We start from the raw sequence: 13,681 nt of genomic DNA, 5'->3' as shown, positions 1-13,681 counted from the left end.
GTCTGTTCCTCAGCCATGGAGTCCCAAAGCCACCAGTTGGAGAACAGCATATGGCAGATGAGAAGCATCTAGAGAATTCCAGAAACAGGGGAGGTGCACACAAGGTGGGCAGTTATGTAAACACTCTCCAGGGGAAGCTACAAGAATGATTTGATGAGCCTCTCTTCTCCTAGAATTAATTACACCAGTAAACCCTGACAGCTTGATTTTATATTACAGCTTTTTCCAATTAAATCTCCATTTCTTTCTGTCTTACTTCATGCTATCCCACTAATTGGTTTCAGCCTCTACTTTTGCCAGTTGCAAACACTATACTGTTTTTTAATGCACTCTACTAAAAGAAAATTAAAAATGTAATTTGTATCCTATCTCATAATGCTTCATTGTTTGGGGGGGCAGTTGTGGCAGAAAGGGTAGCGGGTAGATCATTAACCAACAAAGCCTAAAGACACCCACAATGGAATTCGATTTTGCAGTGTGCTGTAAGGTGTTTGCTGAGTTATGCACCTAACCATGTTATGGGTTATTATGCCTAACTGTGTTGCCAGTGCTTGAAGGTCTGAGCAGGACATTAAGTATCCCAAGAGCATCCCCTCCTTCCCCCAGTGATGGTAGAACCACTATTCATGGAAAGAAAGCAAAACCTTTTGCTTCCAGTGACCTTTCCCTCAGATGGCTCCCACTTGTGGCAATGTCACACAAACAATCTTTTCTTAAGTTTACTTCAGTGAATCACTAAGTGCTGGTAGCTATTATGATGCTACAGCCTCAGCCACCATCTATTTTGAAAATCCAGGGTAAAAGTGTAGGAAGCAAGATTAAATAAAACACATGTTTTGTTCTGTTAAGTGTTAAAAGACTCTTGGTTCAGAGGGGGCTCATGAGCTCCCACCCCTAGCTGAGGAGCTATTGTCAATGGAAACACAAATTTGCCTGAGTGGATTATGTAAAATAGAGAGGCAGGGTGGAGGAAAGAGTGTGAAGAGATGGATCAGTGGTTGTAAATATTTCAGTGGCCCGGAGTTCATTTCCCAATGCCTGCATGGTGGTTCAAAAGATGTCCTAAACCAAAAGATGGAAAGTGTATTGTAAGAGTCAATAATTATTGCAACCAAGCTGTGGGTTCTGGTGCATCACATTTACATGTATTACATATATACATAATGCATAATTTACACATATATAATTAGATATATATATATTTCCATCATTTTAAATAAATGAGAGATTTGAATTTTTCAGAACTTAGCCGAGGCCAACTTCATGGAGGTCAACTAAAGTTTGTTGAATGAACAGATGAAGAGATGCCTCCAGAGCTGAGACGTGAGGCGATTTGCATGGCTTTCATAACCAGCTAGGATTAGAACATCCCATGGAGCAGAAATGGACATTTATTTTTGTATTAACCTATCTTTTATAAAAGCCTCGTGCCTTTTCTGACTTAGTCTATACAACCAACTAATGCTGCAAAACCGAGGTACAGAAATCACACTGTGCTCTGAGGTAGGAGTCAGAGGCAAGCCCAGGCCACAGAGACCACATACACTTCTCTTCCATGCCTACATGCCCAGATGGGTCTAAGTGTAAAGTTACTTGACCTTCCTAATGACAATTAGCCCTTAATAACTATTGTGTGCAGATCTTCCTCTAAGTGCATTAGCTATAGTGGCTTACCTTGCAGCAACAATGGCAGATGAAGAAAATGAGGCAGTCAGGAAAACACACTCTGCTCAGATGGCTGTTGGGTAGAACTGGAGTTTGAGCTCCAGAGTATACATCTTTAGCAACCACCTCCTTCTGACCCTTGTATATGGATGCAGAGTGGACAGACACCTGCTTCAGGTGGGCTTCTGCCAGAGTTGATGCATAGTTATGCTCTCTTTAATGCTTTTCTTAATTCTCTCCACTATAAGCCATTGTTTCCTTCAAATTATATGAAAAAAAAAAACTAGTTGTGTGGTCATCAAATTTGTCAAATAATCAGATTATCAGGTTGATGTGTGCCAAACACATTTATTATGCGGAAAGGGATACCGAGCCTGACTCACTTCTCAGTTCTGAGGCAGAGCATTGTTAGAACAAAATGCGCTTTGTGGTTCAGAGGATGAAATGGAGGTTCGTATTGATTTTGGTCAGACAGCCAGTTAAGAATGTCTTTAATTACCTGGTCCCCACGGTTCTGTTTGATTTAGACAAAGTTGGTCCCTTTCTTTATGGGAAAGCTTTCTCAATTCATTTCTATTGATGGTAGGATGATCAATAGGTAAATGTGCTCCTAAGTAATATATAATGCTTGTTTAGAAGATTCAATAATTCAGGATAATAAAATACTTCCACTGCCTGTCTCATCAATAACAGCCATTCTCAATGGAAGGTGACTTTGCTCCTAGGGGGCATTGGGCAACACTGATGATCTCAACAGGGATGAACAGCCCAGGGATCTTCTTAAGCATATTGCAATACTTAAGACCATTTTTCTTGGTTACTGTCCCCAATGCCATTATAAAAGCTGACAAAGGGTATTTTAAGGAAGACAGGGTTTATCCTGGCTTACACTTTGAGGAAATCTTTCCATCAAGGTGGAGAAGACATGGTGGGAGGCCTGTCGTTGACAAGGACTGGTCATGTGCTGCAATCAAGACACAGAGAAAGTGATGGATGCTGGTGTTCATTTCCTGTTCTCTCTTTGAGGTCCAGGACTCCAGTCCACAAAATGGTGCTGTCCAAATTCAGAGTGGGTCTTCCAGGATCAATTAAACTAATCTAGAAAATTCATGCCAGAGAGGCCCAATGTTGGTTTGCATCATTATCTGAAATATCAAGTTGATAATCCAAATTAAACATCGCATAGCTCCTCAAAAAATAATGGCTGGGTTCAGTGGTGCAGCTGGAGAGATGGTTCAGTGGCTAGGAGCACGTGTTGCTCTCGTAGAGGTCAAAGGTTCTGTTCTCAGCAGCTACGTAGTGGCTCATGACAATTAGTAACTCCATTTCTAGGAAATCCAGCAACCTCTTCTAAACTCCAAGGGCACCAAGCACACATGTGGTACACAGACATACACACAGACAAATGCTCATACACATAAAATAAGATAAAAACAGCTAAAACATTTTTTTTGTGTATCAATAGTGCCAAGGCTGAGAGATTCCAATTTATAATACTACCAACAAAAGGCAAATAATAGGAAAATATGCACAATGCAGAAAATACTTCACAGTAATAGCTTGATCTTGATGACTGCCGTATCATCAAACTTTGAAATGAATTATAATAGTTTATTACTTAAAGACAGTGCTGAGGTTAGATTATCCACTGGAAACTTTGCAAGCTCTATTTACTTTGGACAGATGCTCTTGTACAACAAGAATGTACTTCTGAGACTCTGGAGATTCTGAGATAATGTGTAATCTTGGTATCAGCATAACAACCTTGATTTTCAACCTTAAGACAAGTGGATCCTCAAGCAGCAATGTCATCTACAATTAACAAGATTATGGTCGTGGGCAGGTCATTTGAATTCCATGCTTTATAGTGGAAATAACAGAAAAATATTTGGGACATTAAGGTAATAGTATCCAGTAAAGCACATTATACCCCTATTAAATATAGCGTGCTATCATGAAGAAGGTTTTACCAGGACATCTATATTGTACAAGAAAATAGACACTTCAAATGGCCACAGGAAATTGCCCAATAATGTTTAAATGCTTAATAACAAGCCTTAAAATAGTTATGCCCGAGTCAATTCAATCCTGGACTTAGCTATTCTTTCCTAATCAAACACAATTACGTGAATTAGATGCTCTTGATAAAATCCAGGAATTGGACAATGGTTCTGCATCTGGAGCTGTCTCAATTATCAACACTGTACAGCTCTCAGAGATGAAACAATAGCTCAGTGCATTCTGAATGAGGTCAGAACAACCAGAAATAGATATGAGGAGAAGGGAAGGCATGTGAAGCCATCTTTCAATCACATAAAACCAATCAGAAGAAAAGAAGTATTTACATCCAGAATCATGGGAGAGCATTGTTCTCTATGGGTTCTGTTGTATGAACTTGGTCATATGTAAAAAGGACACAAACATATTTTACTAAAAGAAAGCCCATGTTGAATAACTAAAGGCAGAGAACTGGGACAAACTGTGCACATGTGAATGTGTACATATATATATATATGTGTGTGTGCAAGTATGTGCATATACCTAAGCGTGCACATGTATGTGTGTACACGTGTATGTGTGAGAGCACATATATGTGTTTATGCATGTGTGTACATGTGTGTGTATGTATGTGTACATGTGTGTGTTTACAAGCTAGAGGCCAAGGTGGTGTGTCTTTCTCAGTTGCTCTTCATCTTAATTTTTGAGACAGGGTACCTCACTTCTGCCTGGAACCCATCAATTCAGCTAAGCTGACTGGACCACAAGCCCCAGGGACCTGTCTCTGACTCCCCAGAAGCGAGTTCCCAAGCACTGGCTTGGCATTTTTAGCATGAGTTCTGGGGAGTGAACTCAGCTCCTCGCGTTTGTGGGGCAAGCACTATGCTATACCTTTGCCTTTTTGCTTCTCTACAAAATCTCTTCCTGCATTAGTGCTGGGCCCTGGGATGTGACCCCCTCCTTCTGGCTCCCCACCCTTTTTTTTTTTCAGAAACCTTCCCCAACTTCCCTGACCTGGATCCTAGCCAGCTCAGCCTCTGCTCTCCCCAGGAGCCTACCAAATTTCCTCAGCTGGAGGGATGCACTCCCTGTGGGGGTTCTCCCAGGGGGTCCTCCCAGGTACTTCTCAGGTCACAGTTTGATTGTATTCTAGATAATTCTGTTCATAGCACATCCTCCCACCCAGCATCACAACTCAGCAGGAAAGGGAGAGAAGCAGGCCACCCTTACTCTCATTATCTGCAGAGCCAGTGGGTGCTGCATCCCACGGTTCACCAACACCCTTAACTCTTTCACTTACTGTGAAACTCTAAGAAGTCAGAGCACCCATTTTAGAGTAGGAGAAACTGAGGTTCAAAGAGGTCTATTATTATTTCTCAAGTCCTTATGATCACAACCCCTCTAATCTGCCTAGGAGTTAGACATAAATACTCAGAGTACAGAATGATGTAGAGTCTGACTGTAGCCTGCCTGGACAATTGCAGAGCTGATATCTAGGAAGTGAATGATACAGCATGACCTTAGCATCAGTAAGTGAAGCCAAAGAGCTCAACTGCTTTTGGCATTCCCGGAGCACTGCCCAGGCCACTAGATGAGCCCCAGGCTGACCAACAACTTTTCCCAACCCTCAGCCTCCTGGGTGTCTACTCAGAAACAGATTCACTCACTTACGTGCAGGGCCATCTTTCTGCTATGTGCCGAATGCTACACTCTGGCATTTGCAGCTGCACATTTGTAGATAGGTAGAAAAGTAGCCTTAGACTCACACTATCCTTTTAGAATTGCATTATACCAAATGCAGCCATGCCTAGGGGTGATGTCTTCACCCCAATTTTTTTCTCTCCCCTGATTGGTCCCGTGCCAGCCCCATTAACCTCATGGCCACCCAACAAATGCACTGAGCACTTGAGCCTAGATCACACTGGGATTACTCCCTCTGTCAGAACAGAGCCACAGCTACGCGGTCAGCTTCTCTTCCCCCTGTTCAGGTGTTAGCTCACAGGATGAGGACTTTCAGAGAAGCCATTTGAAAACTCTCTTTACTGTATCCATCTCCATCACCACGTACTCCACCATCATGCACTCAAGACCCTGCACCTGGACTGTTTGATTCTACATAACTTTCTCAGTTTATCTCGTCTTTCCTTTTTCCTTCTTCTATCCACTTACTCCTGGTGAGAGCAAGAATTCTTTTATCTCTTTTTAAAAATCACTTTCCTATATACATACACTGTGTACTCTGTAAATAACTGAAAATATCGGTTACATTTATCTTCTCTGCACAGCTCCTCAGCTTGGGACATTTCCCTCATGAATGCATGTGCCCTCCCCACTGCATCCACATGCTGCAAGAGCTGGTGCCATTCAAAGACAAAGGAGGCACTGGAGCTTCAACCCCAGGAACGGGATTAGTGCCCTTTGAAAAGAGCCCCACGGTAACACACAGGTCCTATCTGTCCTCCTGACTTCTGATGTGCCCACAGCTCTCACTTCTTCTGCTACATGAGGATGACACAAGAAGACTCCCCTAGATACTGGATGCCAGCGCCATGATTTGGAGCTTTTAGCTTCTAGAACTATTGGAGATAAATTTCTGTTGTTATAAAATTTCCAGCCTGTGGTATTTTATAGCAGCAGCATAAACAGATCATTGGATACCTGGCAAATTCAGGCCTTTTTGTTTAAATCTCAGAAATAGAAGATGAGTCACACGACGGCAGTGCTTACTCTGGAGACCTCAGGAGAGGCTGTTTACGTCTTCAAGGGAGGCCTGTTCTCCTATAGCTCCTGATTGTATTGATGCCATCCATTTTTAATCTCATGATCCTTCATCTAATCTGCAAGACACCTCTTGCAGTTAAAGGTTGATGGGATTTGGGAGTCAGGACATGGGTGTCTTTGGAGAGGACACAGTGTTGGTACCCTGGCAAAAACTCTTCACATTTTTCTTGAAAATGACTCTGTTAATAATGGAACATATATAGTATGTAAAAGGGAACAATAAGTAACACCTTCCACCTAAACAAGCAGACAATATACTGCTGTCTGGGTTTGGCCTTCTCCCAGCATCCAGGAAAATAAAAGCTTGGAAATGCTGCATCCTCCTGACCTCTGGTGTCTTCTCTGCTCTTCCTCCTTCAGCTTCCCCACTGCCCTACGGCTGATGGCTGCATAACTGTGAGTAAGTTGTTTCCATCCCTACAATACCAGATGTACTGTTGGTTCTGTGTGTGTTTTCAATTTTTATACGAATAACATAATAGTGCTCATCTCAAAGTTATACTCTTTAGCCCTACACAGATCTAGTTGAGGTTTCCATGAAATTCCAAGACCTTGGATTATATATTTCTCCTCTTGTGTGGGGTTTCCACTAACCTGTGTGGACCAACAGAGCAGCAAACACCCGTGGGTGGAGGTCTCCACCTAAACGTGAGCTTCTCAGACAGAAAATGGGTGGAGAGGAGCCAAATTGCTGTATGAAATAAGTGGCCAGGAGCCCCTTAGCCTGTCCAGCAATAGGAACCCCCATCCCCATGCATCCTTACCAGTGCTCTGTCAGTCACCCCAAACACATGCCTGTGATGGGTTCTGCAGTTTCATTCTGAAATTCGCTTATTCATATAAGGACTTGATAATAATTTCCCATGTCTCTTGGCTGTGAAGAATTTCTCCCCAGAGAATGGCCCTTCGCTTTCTTTTCCCCATATGTCTACCGGATTTGTTCCTTATTTTTCTTTTGAGTCAGGATTGCATGATATCCACGCTGGCCTGCAACTCCCTAGGCAGCTGGTGATCTTGAATTTTGGATGCACTTGCCTTTAAAGTCCTGGATTCTGGAATTACAGGGATGCATTACCACCCCAATCTATGCAGTGCTATGGCTCAGACCTAAGGTTTTTGTACACCAAGAAGGCACTCTACTAAACATTATTTTATCCTCCATATTGTGAATGTTTTGTCTGTATGTTTGTATGTGTGCCATGGCCATACCTGGTATTCTGGAAGGTCAGACATCAGATACCCTGGACCCAGAGGTACAGACATCTATGACCAGATGTGTAGATGGAGGGAACTAAACCTAGGGCCTCTGGAAGGGCAACAAGTACTCTTAACCACAAAGGCAGCTCTCTGGCCCCTAAAACAGACATTCTTTATAAGTTCTGCCTGTTGGTACCTGTGTCCATTATAGAGATCTCAAAATTTCCTTTATGTATTCATATTTTTTGTTGTGTCTTTGCCTAGGAGTTAAAATTTTTGATTGTACAACTTACCACTTGTATCTATGACCTGTGCTTTTCCTATTGCTAAAAAGAAATGTCATAAAGACATTCACCTGTTGCCTTCTAATACTTTCTGTCCTCTGTTTGAGGTTTATATCTTCTGCAATATGCAAATTACCTTTATCAGGATAGAAGTTTAATATTTATATCTATAGTGTCTTAGTCAGGGTTTCTATTCCTGCACAAACATCATGGTCAAGAAGCAAATTGGGGAGGAAAGAGTTTATTCAGCTTACAGTTCCAAATTGCTGTCTATCACTAAAGGAAACCAGGACTGGAACTCAAGCAGATCAGGATGCAGGAGCTGATGCAGAGGCCATGGAGGGATGTTTCTTACTGGCTTGCTTCCCCTGACTTGCTCAGCCTGCTCTCTTATAGAACCTAAGAATACCAGCCCAGAGGTGGTACCACCCACAAGGGGCCCTCCCCCCTTGATCCCTAATTGAGAAAATGCCTTACAGCTGGATCTCATGAAGGCACTTTCCTACTGAAGCTCCTTTCTCTGTGATAACTCCAGCCTGTGTCCAGTTGACACACAAAACCAGCCAGTACATATAGGATGGCAACAGTGATATGATATAATGTTAACTTCCTCCAAAGTGAACATTCGCTATTGGATTAGTGTTGCTGATTGGTCTAATTTAAATCTGCCCCTGTTGTGTACCAAGCTTTCACACCAACTGTGGATGTGTGTCCAGGCTGCCTGGCCTTTGTGAAAGCCAGAGCTTTACTGATTTCCTCAATGTGTGTTGTGTGCTTTGGTGTCAAGAGGCAATTTTAGAGACTGGAGAGATGACTCTGTGATTAGGACACCCACTGCTCTTGAGAAGATTCATATTCAATTCCCAGCACCCATGTGGGGATGCTCTACCACTGCCTATAACACAAGCTCCTGAAGATCTGATGCTTTCTCATGGCTTCCACAGGTACCTGCATACATCATACATGTCACACACTCACACACACACACACACACACACTAAAAATAAATATCTTTTTTTAAAGACAATTTTCATCTATCATCCTAAGAGTCCTCCTTTAAGAAACAAACGTCCTTGATGATTTTCTTAACATATTTATGTCCTTCCATCTTACATGTGGCTTTGGAACCAGCATGTCAAATTCTGTGAAGAGTAGTTAGCACTTCAAGTTTTTAGACTAGCACTGACGATATCAAAGTAAGATGGCTTCTTCTTAATGTCTGTGACAAGCAGAAGCTTAGATCTCTTCTGACATCTTTCAGTAATATTCTATGAAATTTAGTGAGGCTTTTCAGTGTGTGGGTGTGTGTATGTGTGTGGGTGTGTTACATATATATGTATAATATGTGGTACATGTATGTATGTGTAGTGCATGTGGTGGTTTTGTGTGCATGTTGCATTATGTAGCTATATATGTTTACCATGTGTATGTATATATGTGCATGTGGGGGGGTACATGTGTGTATGATGCATGTGTATGCACAGTTGTTTGTGTGTGCTAACATATGAACACTCATACAGATGCTGAAGGAGGATCAGTTGTCCTGCTCTGTCATTCTCTGCCTTCTTCCTTTAAGACAAGGTCCTCATTAAATCTGGAGGCCACTGATTTGGGGATAGAATGTCAGCCCAGTAAGCTCTATTAATCCTCCTGTCTCTGCACTGCTCTTACTTAGTGCAGGAGTTACAGGTACATGTTTTTGAATCTTGATGTTGGAGACCTGAACTCAGGCCTCAGGCTTCCACAGCAGACACTCTTCCTCATGGAGACGTCTCTCAAGCTTCAAAGTCTATCTTTAAATTACACTTTCTAATAGTTCCTAGAACATAAGAACAACATTAGTTTCTATATTGATCTTCTGTCCATCGATTATTCAGAACTGTTCTGTTTTTCCATAGGCTTTTCTGATCCACTTCAACTATTTTTGTCAAGAGAAATTTGACAGCAAAGAATGGGATTTTCCCTTCTGCCTTTGTAATTCACTTTATTTATTGTTTCTTATTTTGCTGCACTTAGAATTTTTTGTGCCACGCTCAACAGAATGGAGAATGAATAGAAGCAATGCAAGTTGGAGTCCTAACTTCAATGTGAACTTGCCTAACGCCCCGGCTCTTACACTAACTTTTCTGTAGGCTTCAGTCAGGGACTTTGAGCTGGTGATTCTCTTGTCTATTCTTAGATTATTGGTTTTCATAGAATAAATGAATATTGAGTTTTGAAAGTGACTGTGTTCTAGTTCACCATCATAGGAGGGTGTACCTAAAGAATGAATTCTGAAATTGATACCCAACCTCTTTCAGATGGTAGCTGACATGCTCTTGTCAACACAATTCTCACACATGGTGTCAGCAGAAGTCCTACATCCCATGAGCCTAAATACTACAACAAGTTTTGGGGTTAGTCTCAGATAGATAGGTATATATATATATATATATATATATATATATATGATTGATAGATGTTAGATAGATTATAGATAGAATAGATGTTAGATAGATACCTAGATGCTAGATAGATGTTAAATAGATTGTAGATAGAATAGATGTCTAGATCATGTTAAATTAAAACATATTTAAAAGTATTTGTTGATTAACTTTAGATAATTTTAAGCCCAGTCCATGTCAAGGTAAACAATACCTATATTTTAAAACCAGGTGCTAGAGTGATGGCTCAGTGGTTGTATGTGTTGTTCTTACAGGAGACTTGAATTAAATTCCCAGCACCCATATTGGGCACTTTATAACCACCTGTAATTCCAACTCCAGGGGGTCCCAAGCAGCTGGCACCTGCATACCTACACACACACACATACACACACACACACACACACACAAACTAAAACTAAATCTAAAAATCAGCATATCCTGCAAACTCAATCCAAGTAGACTGTGAACATATAAGATAATCCTATTTTCACATATTACAGTACTCTAACTTTGTTTCTTTCTTTTCTGGTTACCCAATAAATTCAATTAGAGTTCCTTATGAAAGCATGGCTTCTGGGTTTTTACAGGAGCCAGATAATTTGCCAGTGACTATGCCACTGTAGAAAATGTCTCCCCCTCCCTAGAAAAATTAACTACCTACCAGTCCTCTAGAACCATTTCCCATTTGGACAGAGTTTTGGTGGATATAATCTTTGGCAAGTCTTGTTGAATTAGCTATGACTGTGAAGGTTTCAAGAGTGCGATGGTCATGTCCTGCTTGGAAGACAACATTCTACAACACCCCACCCTTCTTCTGGCTCTTAAATTCTTTCTGCTTCTTCTGCTGTGTATGTCCTTGAGCTTTGGAGGGAACATAATACAGCTTCATTTGGGGATGAGCATCAACAGTCACTTATCCCCAACACTTTAGTAAATTCTAAGCCTCTGCAATAGCAGTTATCTACTGCAGTAAAAAGCTTCTTTGACCAAAGCTCATGGCACAAATCTATGAGCATATACAAATATTGAGAAGGCAACTTGAAGGGTATATCATATGTGTTTAGCAATATAATATCTGTTGCTACCTCAGAGGGCATGTACATTTCTAGTCATAGACTTTTGGGAAAACAGTTATATCATTATTCTATCGATGGGTACATCCTGCCTTGCCAGTGTAGTTTGCAGGGTCCATATCCAAGAAAAAAAAATGTTTGTTTACAGAGCACCTTGCAGCATGATAAAAGCTATGCGGGAGGAAAGAAGCTTCTAAATTTAGTTCCAGCTTGTTTTTTCTATGTCTTGCAACCAAAGTGTGTGGTATATTCAGCAATAGGGACTTAACATCTGGCTCTAGTTGGTAATCAACAGCAGAGACAAGTACCTCAATTGTGTTAGGATCCTTAGAGGTCTCCCTGGCCAATAACACACAAGGGTGGAGGACAGCCCATCCCTGACAGTGAGATTGGTCTGGTTTGGAAAGAGCTTGATATATAACCCAGGATGCCCTCTAACTTGCAGAACTTCTATCACAATCTCTCTTCAAAAGAAGAGTCAAATAACAGGCTGTTGTTCTATAAGTTCGTATCTCCTAAGATGACATTGTAGTTCTTTTAGCTTGTGCAATACACTCTGTGATTGCATACCCCAATGAAAGCACACTGTGATGCAGTTCTCACATGGTGTCCCTGTTGCTAGATGACACATGACCATGCGATTACATTAGTTTTCTGTCAATTAATAGTTTACATGTAGCACTTCCCAGATTTCTCTGCCCTTCCATCCTTTTTCTGGGCTTTCATTTCTCCTTTTTCAAGACTGCTAATGAACGAGAGGCAACTGAACATCTTAGTGGAACTTTAGAAAGGAAATACACAAACCCACAGAGACGGGAAGGAGAGCAGCAGTTATCAGGGGCTGAGGCCCGGAGAATTGATTCTTTTAAGTGTGGAGATGTTTGTTCATAGGTACAGGGTATATTTTGAGGGCCATGAACATGTTTTGACATTCACAAGCAGTTACTGATAAGCTCTGAGAAACTACATGGAATTCTACAATTCTAATGGGAGAATTTTATGAAGTTACTTTTATCTCAACAGAAAAAAAAAGATAGAATGATGGGTAGATAGATGGTTGATAGATGATAGATAGGTAATAGGTGAATACTAAAAGGTAGATAAACAGACAGAGAAGCCCAGGCTGGAATGACTCTTTCAACAAAACCAAAGTAGCTAATGGACTCCAAGCAAGCCCCAAGTGATTTTTCTCATCAGGATGGTTTTGGCTTTCTGGATCCTGGGCCTCCTTAGGGTCTCTTTGCTGCATGGGAGAAATGCAGTGATGAAGAAAGGCAGGGTGGGGGTGTCACTTGGAGCTTTCTTGGAGAGAAGAAGGTATTTCCACTTCACAGAGGCTGGCAGGGAGACAGAGCACCAGCCAGATCCTCCGCACTGCACTGACTCCTAACAGCAGGCGGTGATTGCTAATTAGAGAGAAAATCATGCTGTTGTCATTTCAAAAACAAAGAGCACAAAGCCAAATGTTCACTCATAATCACTCAGCAAAAAAAGTCAGGGATGGTCAGGCTGAACACCCCAGGGCCCAGGCCATCAGCTAAGAGGTGAGTGCCTGAGACCTGCAGATGTCAGATGAGACATCCCCGCACAGATTAATGGACAGATGGAGCTGGAGAGCCTGCAGCTCTGAGGCTGGGTGAGAGATGGCTCGTTCCCTGCAGTTTCCAAGTCACCCTCCTGTACGTTGATGAGCACCTTCTTTTTTCCAAATCTGTGAAGCAGGAATCTTCATCCCATGGACCAGGTCTGATGATGGTTTTAAACAGAACCGAGCTTTAGGGCTTGGCTGGTAGCAGTTTGCACAAGGACATACATTTCTCGAGATGAAGGGGAAAGCTCTTCTAAATGACTTGGTCTTCCCATGTATCTTGCCCTACACATAATCATTGCTTGAGTAATTATCACCTGACTGTGAGCAGAAAAATAATTTGCTTTAGCCAGCTTGTCTTGGCTGAGCAATGAAACAGCCCCGGTCTTATGAAACAAGATTGTTTATCTGACAAGAGAAGTTGCTGTAATTAGTCAAAACTCACTTCCTTGTTTCTGAAATAATTTCTCTGCATACTTCTTTTATTTTTTTTAACACAGCACATCCATGGCTTCTGGGAGCTTATTTTGATTACTCTATTAGCTGGGTCACTAATTAAGTAGATTGATTTGAGGGGGGATTATATCAAGATCATGCAAATAACACAGGGATCCTCTAGGACTTGTAGGCAAAGACTTCCTAAAATACAGCTTCTCTGTGGCAGCAATA

The 13,681-nt window shown here is 41.5% G+C and overlaps 1 long non-coding RNA gene across 1 annotated transcript in view; it reads left to right on the top strand.

The window, feature by feature from the left end:
• The window catches only part of LOC127695299 (uncharacterized), a 46,290-nt gene extending 39,486 nt beyond the window's left edge, over positions 1-6,804 (top strand). The window contains exon 4 of the long non-coding RNA XR_007979962.1: positions 5,949-6,804. This is a non-coding gene — a long non-coding RNA (uncharacterized LOC127695299). The remainder of the gene's footprint in view (positions 1-5,948) is intronic.
• Positions 6,805-13,681: the final 6,877 nt, after the last annotated feature.

Source organism: Apodemus sylvaticus, chromosome 1 (genome assembly GCF_947179515.1).
Source record: "Apodemus sylvaticus chromosome 1, mApoSyl1.1, whole genome shotgun sequence".
NCBI classification, from domain to species: Eukaryota; Metazoa; Chordata; class Mammalia; order Rodentia; family Muridae; genus Apodemus; species Apodemus sylvaticus.
Note: the sequence above shows the minus strand (reverse complement) of the source record. Positions and strands in the feature narration are given on the sequence as shown.